Source organism: Thermobia domestica, chromosome 3 (genome assembly GCF_964235325.1).
Source record: "Thermobia domestica chromosome 3, izTheDome1.hap1.1, whole genome shotgun sequence".
NCBI lineage: Eukaryota > Metazoa > Arthropoda > Insecta > Zygentoma > Lepismatidae > Thermobia > Thermobia domestica.
Window position 1 is genome coordinate 172,576,544 of NC_137456.1, and position 12,303 is coordinate 172,588,846.

The window sequence follows — 12,303 nt, forward strand, 5'->3', positions numbered from 1 at the left end:
GATTTCAGCCTTAGCTCCTTCAACAAATTGTGAAAGAAGCGATGATGTTCAATATAGGAAAAAGCAGTTTAATCAGCCGAAAAATGTAGGTCAGGATTACCAAGGAAAACGGAACGGTAATCAAAACAACAGAAGTCAGAATAATAATGCTGATACTAATAAAAAGTCCAGCAGTGATTTTGCGTCCTCAAGTAATAGTAATTCTTCGCCAGGTCAGGGTTCGACTCCGGATAGAAGCCAGATTATACGGAGCCCTTAAAATTCGAATACCATGCAATACTAAATTAATTGTGGAGAGAAATCTTTTCGTCAGATCGGATTTTCCGTGTCTCGACAATGATCTTACAGAACCTGTATTTTTACATCTTTTTCCGAGCCAGCTAGTCTCTAATGATCTGATGCTATTACGATCTACGTATAAAGGGAATGAATTTTTTAATGTTTCATCTTTACTTAACGATGTTTGGAGTTCTTCAATCCGACATATGAATATATCAGCATTTACGATAATTGACCAGACGCCCATTAAGATGCCTATCTATAAGCATGAATATTTTATACCAGGAATTATTATTATTTGGAATATCATCATCACTCTTCTACTTATTTATTTGCTAAGAGAACATGGGATTTTCAATTTTATATGGTTTTGTAGAAAATGTAGTGCGTCTACGGAATTTTCTTTGCAAGAATTGAGCTACTTTTTAGACATTGTGCAAACCGTTATTGCAATTGTAAGTCTAATTTTGCTCTATAGAGTTATGAAAAGTTTAATGAAAAAAATTGGTGATGATACGCCACTGCAGATGAAGAGTTTTGAGAATAGATGTAACGAGAGGATTGAAGAAAGAGATCAAGAACCTGAAGTGACCCCAGAAAAGTTCACCACTTCGAACAGAAATGAGGATGCACATTCAGTGTCAGAATTGAGTTTACCTCCTCCTCCGGAAGAATTGATAGTTAATGACGGAAGTTTTGGTACAGAGATTATAGTACCACCTTCTACCGTCTTGGAATTAAGGAATTCTAACGTAAAATCTTCGTACATTTCCAACTACATAGTGTATTCTTAAAAGCGGATACGGAAACTGAGACGTCGAGTAATTCACGCATTTTGTGAAACAGCATCTAGAAGAAGATATTAGAACGTATATACGCACGACCATATAAAATTGAGAATCATTACCGGACATACCTATTTTTATGAATTTAGAGACCTTCTTCCCCCCCCCCCACAATTTTTATTTCCAACATAATTTTACTAACACAATCGAGTATTGGGCGATAAAACCCAATCCAACCTCTAGTTACCTTAAATTCCCAACCTAATCAGGAAATGGGTTAGGTTTATGTTGGAAATAATGAGCCCCCCGGCCCCCTTTAGAATATGATATTAAGGAAATTGTATTTAAGATTTTAATAGGAAATTGTTTAGATATTTTGGGCATTTGGTCAGATCATGAATATGAAGTACTTATACTAATACTAATTCTTTCTTTTTCTTCTTTTTTTATGTTTCTCTATTGTCCTAATTTTTCTGATGCCTCCTACCCACCTCTACTGAAATACTACGATCACTCTCAGACTTTCATAAAAATCACCTCACAGTCCTCAAATAACGACACTTCCTTTATTTATCTTCCCTGATTTTTTTTTTTTTTTTTTTTTTTTACGATACCTTGATATTCTTACCTGAGTTGCCAACCCTGTTTCTCACCGGAAGTAAGTCTTCGGACAATAACCTTACCGCATTTCACTCTAATTTTCCTTACTTTCAAAATTTCTCCACAATTCCACTATTTTGTAAAACCAACCCCCCGAGACGCCACTAAATTCACGTTTAGGTACCTTGACTTTGAAATCGCCTTTCAAAAGCCTAATAATAGTTATCTTAATCAAATCTTACTTTCCCAATATCATTATCCTTGTTTTTGAACTCTTGTGCCCCCCCCCCCAATTAAAAACAGCCATTATAACTTGTCATTCGTTTTGCTTTTATCCTTCTGTTTGTAAACAAACATCGGCCATTACTATACCGAGAGCCTTTGCGAAAACTCCCATCCCTCCGTCATAGCGTCATGGCAGCCATCTTGAAAATTTTCATGTTTACATTTTCCCACGGCTTAGAGACTGTGTTCCTTTGCCATATTTTCGCTACAATTCCTATTTCTTTATATTATAACATCTATAATTTTCACTTTCTACCCTTCTGATATACACCCTTTCTTAATCTTCATCCTAGATACACATATACAGAGTCACATGTTTCTGATAACTTCAATCACTATTCCTTTTTTTCCTTTAATATTTTTTTTATAAAAAAATTTATCTCCCCACAACCCCTTTCCGTACCTCAATGCAGCATTACACCACTAAGAAGAAGAGGATTTATGGACATCAAGAGATATCGACGCTCAGATTTGAACCTCACGATTTGCCCACCAACCGACGCAAGGAATGATATGTTGCTGAACGTTTTTTTCTCTCACTTTTTGTTCACACTAATTTTTTTGATGCACGTAAAACTCACCTTATCACACGTCACGGACATAAATACTGCAAATATAAATATATTATAATTATACATCTTCAAGAAGCTCACAGCCACACCCCATCACGCCCAGCGTCATCTATCCAGCCAAGCCGATAACATCTGCCATCTGGTGACAGCTACTTCAACTTCACTACGTCCTTTGCATATGGTCAACGACCAAGCTGGAGTAGATTATCTTGCAGCTGAGACTCTGCCGATTCAGCATTCTACAGTTTCAAGTTCAATGTTATAAACAAGACCATGTGCTTCAGTATCTTAACGATTACGTCAACTATTTAAATGGGAGAAAAGACAGGAACTATCCAAGACATTGAAAGATGATGCTTTCAAATTGACAAATTAACTTTCTTGTGTGTTTATTCTTCAAATATTGATTGATTAATTGGTTTAGTGCTACATTTTATTATCTGTTAACGCTAGTGATTTAAGTGTTTTTTTTTAGTGATGTGTGATTAATTATTTTTTTATATGTATTTAACATACATAAAGATATACAGTGCGTTCAATAAGTAATTGGACCTGAAACGACAGCGTTCCTCTTTTCGTCGTTCAGTAAGATTTAGTGGCGGGAATGTAGAGATATTGGATTTCCCTAATATTTTTAATATTCAGTATATAAACAAATCAAGATTTAAAAACGATATTATTTTTTATTTTTTTTCTTTCTTTATTTTCTGTGGATGATGAGAGAGAGACACAACTTGGAATAATAAGACAGTCAGCAAACATTTCAAAATTCTCTTTAGTAGACGATTCCTCATTCTTCATTCTTGGTAAATTTATGTAACTTATGTAATCTGATGTAACCAAAGCGTTCTGTAACTGTTGACAAATTATTAAATAAGTCGAGAATTCCATTTACCTTGCACTTTCCTGAATCCTACACGTGCGTACTTTGGATGTTTTTCCGTAATTTCGTCGGCCATCTTCCTACTTTGTTTCATATAAAAACGTCCCAGGACCCGGAAGAGGGGAGTAGCACTCGAGAAGCGGTGAAGTACACGAGGAGCGGTAAAGTTCACGAGGAGCGAGTGTGAGCAACGACAGGAGAGACCTATACCAAGTTCCTCGCCAATTCGACACAGAAGCCGAGACATGGAGACCACCAGTCGACGACCAGGAACGGAGGTACGGAATACACATCCAAGGTCCTAAACGCCCAAACAACCTTCCTTTTCTTTCTTCCTAAACAAACTCTCGACTCTCTTTTTTTTTAAATATTTGTTTTTATTTATTTCTACCCACATGCCCTATAAACTAAAACGCTCGTCGTCTTCTCAGTTACCTCTCAATTCTACCAGTGAGCTATATTTCCCAAGTTAACGATAATAGTTTCCTTTCTTTCTTCAAAACGACGACGAAAGCATTCCTACCGAATGCACAAGCGTAAGAATATATAGGCTTTCAGGATCTCACATCAGATGGACATATATATATATATATATATATATATATATATATATATATATATATATATATATATATATATATATATATATATATATTATATTATATTATATTATATTATATATTTATAACATATAGATGATGAAAGTAACACACGTATAAGTATGTAATATAAGGAAGACTGTTAGATGTCAAACTTTCTGCAGCGGCATGATGTAACATCAAACCGGAAAAGGTAGTGCGTATGTACCATACGGATAACATATTCTCCGTACAGATTTCCGTAGTAAACGTATGGATGCCGTATATTTATACAATATATCACTGTCCACATAACGGATTTTTCTCAATTTACTGTGCAATTTTCAAGTTTCTATTTTAATAAATTCAAACTGTTCATTGATCAGTCAGTTACTCAGGACTTTTAAAGCAGATGGATCTGCTTGAATATGTCATCCTCATATCAGCATGCTAAATTACTAGGGAATAGAAAAGATGATTGTTATACTCCTTTAAACAGAGAAGTAAATATTCTATCCAGTTGAGCTTTTCTCGACTTTGGCCCGGGGGACACGAGTTCAATTTCCGGTGGAACTCTTGTTGTTTGAATTCGACGTTAAAGTGTAGATTCATGTTATATAAAAGCTCAGTGTTGGACGAGACGATAAACTCCAAATCTACCAACCACATAAACATTTAGATTGTAGAACAATTTCGTAGATATCCTAATTATGAATTATGATCTATCAGAGACGCTTGTGTGAACACAAATCACCAAATAAGTAGATAACTATAAATAAATTCGTTGTCGTTTCTTTATCTGAATATCGTCTTACAAGTGCCTTTTAAATATAACGACCTACTATGTGAGGATTTGTGAAATAGTGACTTCGCCACTGTCACTCTAGTACCATTTTCTGGCGATCTAAAATAATATTGCTGTGCATTATTCATTATTACTCACATAATAAGCCTTCGTCACAAATGTAATTATTCATTATGTACTTTAAGAATATATATTAATAAAGAGTCACATTAAATATAATATTGGTAGGTAGGAAAATTTTGTAAGGCAATAAAAACAAATTTACCAGTTTGATTTTGAAACCCAAATTAACCATGTTTTCTAACTTGCAAAGAAGTGAGTTTCCTCCCCCAACTATATATTAAAGAATATAATTGAATTAATGGAATCTATGATCATGTCAATACTTTTTAAGTATTTTTTTCGATTGGACTTAACAAATACGAAAAGTAATTGATGGTTAATGTAGAATTGTTTCATACTTCTTACCTTTATGCGTTTTCAACTTCATTAAACTTCATGAATTCTGTAGAAATTTAAACTTTTAATCGAAATATTGAATTAAAATAATGTAATAGTAGTGCTATGTTTAACTTGCAATTTTATGGTAGACCTATTCTTTGATTTATGATTGTTTATATTTTTACATGAAAGCTTAAGTTTTGAGATCAAAAACATAACATAATTTATGGCAAATCTGAATAACTACTACTCTTTGTATTCAAGATATTGTTCGAACATGCATCGCAGGCAAAAGATTTAAGGATTATATCAGTTAAAGATGTGTTGTACAGTAAGGGAATAAAACTACTCTTACATAAAGTGAGACGCGTTTCAATAAATTCAATTTGAATTGTACAAGAAACCATCTACCATCAGAATTCTAGCAACGTTTCAACCGTCTTTTCTAAATTAAATTAGGTTAAAAATTTTAGACGATACTGAGGTGAACAATACTTCCTCAAACCCTCTGAAAAGATTTTGGATAATCTATCTTGTAGTAAAATCAAAATTAGACTAGGGTTAGAATTAGAAATTAGATTTCTGGGCTTTTGGGATCTACTGTCCGTCACGTATGAGAGATAAGGACTCTCTGTGATCACACTATGCGGAGAATGTTGGAGAAAGAAAGAAATGAGAAAAGAAGAAACGAAAGAAAGAAGCTTCCTGGGACAATTATATGAAGTATTATCCCTGCATTTTTCTGGTGTAAATGAGGAAAACCAGGAAAATCTTACTCATGATGACTGGCTTGAGAGATTTTTAAACTTTTTCGACCGAGTGTCCTCACCGTGAATCGAACCTGAGACTGTTCATACTAAAGGCAAGAGTGTTAGCATCTACTCTGAGATGGGTCGCAATATGGTACATTCAAGTTAGAATGTAATGCTAATGTAACGCATAGCATAGTGAAACACGTTTCCAAAATCAATGAAAGTTCCACATAAGCATTTAATTTTAAAAGAAATATGACATTTAAAAACAATGAAACCGTTAAATTACAAATTTTCTAATGCTGTTTGTATTGCACTAAAATATTATTTATCAATATTCTAAATAGTAAATTCATAATTTGTACCTACATGAGGGTATAGATGTTCAGATTTATTTAAATTTTATTGACTAAAGAATAAAAGTACAAACAATATAAGGCAGCATGAGGGTAAACAAAAGTTACCTAGGCTCATTACTACTACTTCAGTTTCCGTTGATGTCTACAGACCAGCGAAGAACAAATAAGAAGTGTATAGAAGTCTAAATAGAGTATTTATTTTAATGCCCTTCGATTGCACCTTGTATGATAAAGATAGCAGATGACTGCGGCAAGTTAATTATTCTAAGAAAAGTATGTTAAATGAAAAACCAGTAATGCTCAGACAAAATTTATCACTACGATTATGTCTAAAACAAGCGAATATTTATGTAGTACGAGTGACTCACAAGGGCGTCGATTTCTCTGTACATTTGGAAAGGGGCACTGAGACGCAGAACATATATATATATATGAGGATGTTAAGACAAATTGCATTCAAATTATGCCAAAAATTGTATATTCATAAATACACTAGGGGGGTACATGAGATTTGGGGTTCCACTCCCTTCCGGGGGCTCCCAGGATCGGCGCCCTTGGAGACTCAGTAACCATTGAGAGGTAATATTAAAAGAAACTGCACTGAGAAACATCCGTTATTCGGACAGTGTTATGTTGTACAAATATACGTTATCATTATGCTTACTACAGAAATCAGTACGGAGCATACGTTAGCCATATCTTACGTATGTACTGCCCTGAAATGTTACATCATACCGTTGCAGGATGTCTGGCAACTAACAGTCTTCTAGATATTATATGCGTATACGTATGTTACATACGTCAGCTATATGTTACATACGTCCATCTGTATATGAGATCCTGACCGCCTTTATACAATGTTTTTCGTTCGTACAGAAAGCACGCTAATCCGGAACACTTATACGGAAAGTACGTATAAAATGTAGTTTTTCAGTTATACGTTTGCTGTTCGTTAAGTCCAAAAATACTGGATTTACACATATAGCCTACGTTTTTACGGACACGACATATATTTTTCTCAGTGTAATAATAGCTATTAGAATATTAAAATTAAGCCAGTAACTTTTCGTATAAGTTGTAAGCGCTCTCATAAAATCACCGTCAATCCATTTTGACATTTCTAAAGCCATATTAAGTAAATAACCAATAATAATATGGGAAGTAAATACTTTATATCGTTATTCTGAGGTTATAAGGAAAATATTACGTATTTAGATATTAATGCACTCAAGACTAAGTTCCTAAAGTAACACAGACCTCGTATACTTACGTTTTTTCAAGAGTTAGTGCGTAAAGTTCTGAGTGGTTTCTCAAAATATTTTGAAGACATTATTTAAGGAGCATGACTACTCTCAACCTGATTTTTCACAGATTTCTTGGGAAAAATAAAAGTGAATGAGGAATATAAAATAATTAAAAAGCTGAAAAATGGTTTCTTCTTGTTCTAACTAACAATTCTAGAACACGTTTTATTCTATTTTGACTTAATCTTGCAGGAAGGAATATTTAGATTTGAGACAATTTCATTACTAATTTGCAAAAAGGTCCGAAATAGTCTTTAGCACGCAGTGCCTTGAAGTTTCTAACCTAGTATCTCAAGCAAACATTGCAATATGTTCTAACAACAACAACAACAACAACAACAACAACAATAAGAACAACAACTAATAATAATAATAATAATAATAATAATAATAATAATAATAATAATAATAATAATAATAATAATAATAATAATAATAATAATAGGTATACTGTGATTATTGACAAGTCACTTGCTGCAACTCTCAAGCTTTTATGCTCCATGAACTTCAGCTAACATCTTTGTCTTCAGGTACGATTTTTCTGTTTTAGTGCAATCCATCAATTGTAGCCTTCTTCGTCAATCACTCTCTATTTCCTGCCATCTTATCCTCTAACACGTCCCTTACGATACATTTCCTGCTCAGCCAATATCCCAACCAATTTCTCTTCCTCTTTTCAATTACATCTAAAATTGTTCTTTTCTCTCCCAATATTGCGTGTGCATCCCCTCACACCTTTTCTGTTCGACCCATCTAATCATCTTCACTCTTCTCCAAACCCACATTTCGAGATTTTCCAGTCTTTTTCTTATATCCCTCTGGACAACAAGTACGGAAGACATCAACTAAAATATTATTTGCAAAATTCTATTAATCAAGCGTAACTTGAGCTTATTACAATAATGACCTCATACTCTGCACACCTAGATTTCTGACATCTAGATTTCTCGAAACAAATATATTTTGCACTTTTCAAGTAGTACTACCTGTTTAATTTTCTAAATATTAACTGTCACCGTTATTCACTCAAATTCAAGAACGTTATATAGGAATAAAGCCCTTGCTCTCTATATATAATGTGTAAAGTGTATACACAAGGTAAATAACAAAGCAAATTACATTCCCTATAGAGTAGAAGTAGATAATTATAGATCTACTATACAGTTACGCTATTTCGATAAACATAAGCTGTCAGCAGCATGGTAATGTTTCTAGATAAGCTCTTGTATTAGATCAAAGAAATTTATTTTCTAATATTTGAAACAAACATATTCATGGTAGTTTACTAAAGACAAAAGTAAATTAAAATGGCATGATATACGTATACTGTGTTTCTTTTTCAAATACAAATAATTAATAATCCTGGAACACAAGATTATTTTGTATCATTCGAAGAATTCATTATTTTTTCTCATTTGTTAATTTGTAACTACTATTTCTATTGAATTTCTTCTTTCAATATCAGGAAAAAAATGTTGATTGAATTCGATGTTAAAATCAAAAGGTATATGCTCTTTATTTATAAAATATTATTATGTTTCTTGTAATTACAGGTACAACAAAGTTAGCTATAATGACTCGTAGCAGAGTCTTTACAAAGAGTCGTTCAATTTCAAACTGAAAGACAAATATATGAATTCCTGGTATTTTAGTTCTTTGTATTAATTGATCTCGTTTGTTATTGTCTCATCTATGTGGTTCAAAACAATAAGCATTTTAGGAAAAGGTAAATAAAAAATGTTTATATACTCTCTAGCTATACTGACGTTTTGAATAATTTAATTCTTTGTAGTGGGATGTATTACTTTATAGTATAATTACATGCTAAATAAGAAAGATGTATCTGCCTCCATCTTTATGTACACGTCTAGTGTCTTTACAGAGCAAAGCGAGTTGTTTCAGGTTCAAATAATTTAGTCTTAATTTCCGATAACAATCTTTCTCTTGGTTTTCATGTAGATCTTTATTTATTTTCCTAGCCAAAGGACCCATTTTACATCTTACGATAAATGATGCTACTGGAAATATTATTTAAAATAAGATTTCTTCCAAACATTCTCTTTTTATAGTTGAAATGAATGGTGTCAGTTAAATGTTACCCATATATTCATATTCTGCTAACGGCAGGTTTAAACTCATTTAACTAAATATGACCACTAAATCAGTTGAGGAAGGATAGTTTGAAATTTTCAGCTTTGTAGTTTAAGACTATGTTGAAAAAATATACTTTAGGTGACCAGGTGAAGAATACATACTGAATCAGGAATAATACTAGGAATGGTAATCAATAACATTTAAATGTGAAGTTTAGCTAAGCGAGTTTACCAGCAACGCATGCGTTATTCTACAAAATTCGTTTCCATGCTGTTGGAATAGCACACCAGAGAGATGACCATTCACCATTCATCAAGGCTGTCGATTTCACTTTAATGGAAATGCCAAAGTAATTTCAAATTATTGTTTTAATATAATTTATTGTATTATCAAAAATTACACGATCTAATGTTTTAAATGATGATCAATATAACTAGGTTGCGCTTGAGACCAAATGTTGTCCAACACTAATAAACTACCTAAATAAAGATCACTCATTATTACAGGTGGTGACCGCCTGATTTTTCACATCTTGTTTGATTAATGATACATTAAAACGTGATTAATCTTTCATAAATAAAACAAAGCGGCATCCCTGGTCTTAACTTGAGCAAAACAAGGATTGAAGACTTATGAAAAGTGCATCCAGACTTCTCTGTGAATTGTATTGTCTTCATTATTTATTACGCTCTTAAACAATAAATAATAAAAATTTAGTTTTGGTAAAATTTTACATGATTTCAATGCGTTCAGTGCCAATATTTCTCCTTAACTTGTAAGTGAAAACACTCTCTTATAGTTAATTCTCTATTCAATTTAGAATTCAACGCAAATTGCCACATAAAAATTACCAAAAGAGAAAGGAAATGCATTAAAGTTTGAGATTTCTTAAAATATTTGCAGGATACTCGATAATTCTAAAAAAAATAAATTTTATTAAAAGCATGCATTGATAATTTGTTACAGTTTCGAAAATATATAATTGACATTATTAGACACATTGGCACATCCTGAAATATGCCTTATTCAAATGTTATTTTCATTTAGTTAAACGTAGTTCCAAAGCTAGAATAAGGTAATATTTAATTTTTCTATTAAAAATTAAGGATATTACATAAATAAATAACACATTTTGTTAATCTCGTTTTGTTTCTTTACAGAAGAAAAATATGCAATACACAATCCCTGATCTCTACCCACCAATTTTCATTGTAACCTGAGTAAAAATCATGTCTTACTTTATGTATTATAAGATGTGAAACTACAATAAATTATTGTGTACAGTATTTAATTCTAAAATTAGAGTTCAATTTTAAAGTAACATCAGCAGAATTCTTCCTCATTGCTTGAATTGCCTGTATTAATGAAAGGAACTTCTTAAATTTGTGAAAGTTTACCAACCATTCTGTTATGCGTGATATTTATTCCAAGTTATTATTAGCATGCGTTTGAAACAGAGCACTAAACTTCTACAACAATTTTAAGAACAAATATTAATGACTATTCGCAGTTTGTTACTAGAAATTTTCATGTAGAAAATACTTTTAGGAAATACAATTACCAGTTACATCACCACGTAATTCATCTGAACTTGATAGAGTAAATCATCTTTGAGATGCAAATATCGAAAACTGAAGCGAAACAACACGATAATCTAGCAGCATTCGCTCATGAGATTCAATCTTCGAATACAGCGAATATGTATCAAGTGGACAAGTCGTCGTAGGATTAATAAAAGTAGAAGACCACAACTTACTCTGATATGGAATATTTCCCACCTGCAAAGTTAATTTTTAAAAATCTTAAAGCATATCTAGTACTTTCTCAGAAGGTGTAATAGTTCCCCCCAAAATTGTACCTGCTAATAGTTATGAATAATGAAGTTACTGTTAAAGGAAAGTTCTAAAACTGAGTACATGGAATGATAAAATTTTGCAATGCATTCAAAAATACTTAACAAGACATTGTCGTGACACTGCACATACTATGCAGGCCATCAATGTGTATTATCGTTGCAACCTTGTGCTCCCTACTTGGAATGAACTTTCTTATTATCAAACGGCACTGCGTCATTTTTTACAGTGGATAACTATAACTATTATGAAAGCCACATGTCCAATATTACTTCAGTCCTAATCCACAAATTCCAGAACTTATTAGAAACTGACAGTTACTAGTGAAAGTGGTTTCAAACTATACTGAATTTGACTGTATTTCTAATCTGAAATACAAAAAATATGGAGTACTATGAAAAAAAGTAAGTTTTAAAAATATAAAATTTACTTTTCATATCACAATGTTTCACGTACAGAAAAACATTATGCTGAGTTAAAACGGTCACCAAAGAGCCACGCTAGAAAGAATTATTGCCTAAAAATCAATAATATCAGTTCTAGTTACTAGTACTCGAGCTTGAAATTGTTTGTTTTTTTGTGACGCGTGTGACGTATTATACTGTTGTTTCAAATGTCGAAACCAAATGTAAAGAAGTTGAGTTGGTAAGATTTGAATCCTAAACTTTCCCTTGACGAAAATTGAAATTGTAATCAACTATTAAAGAAACATT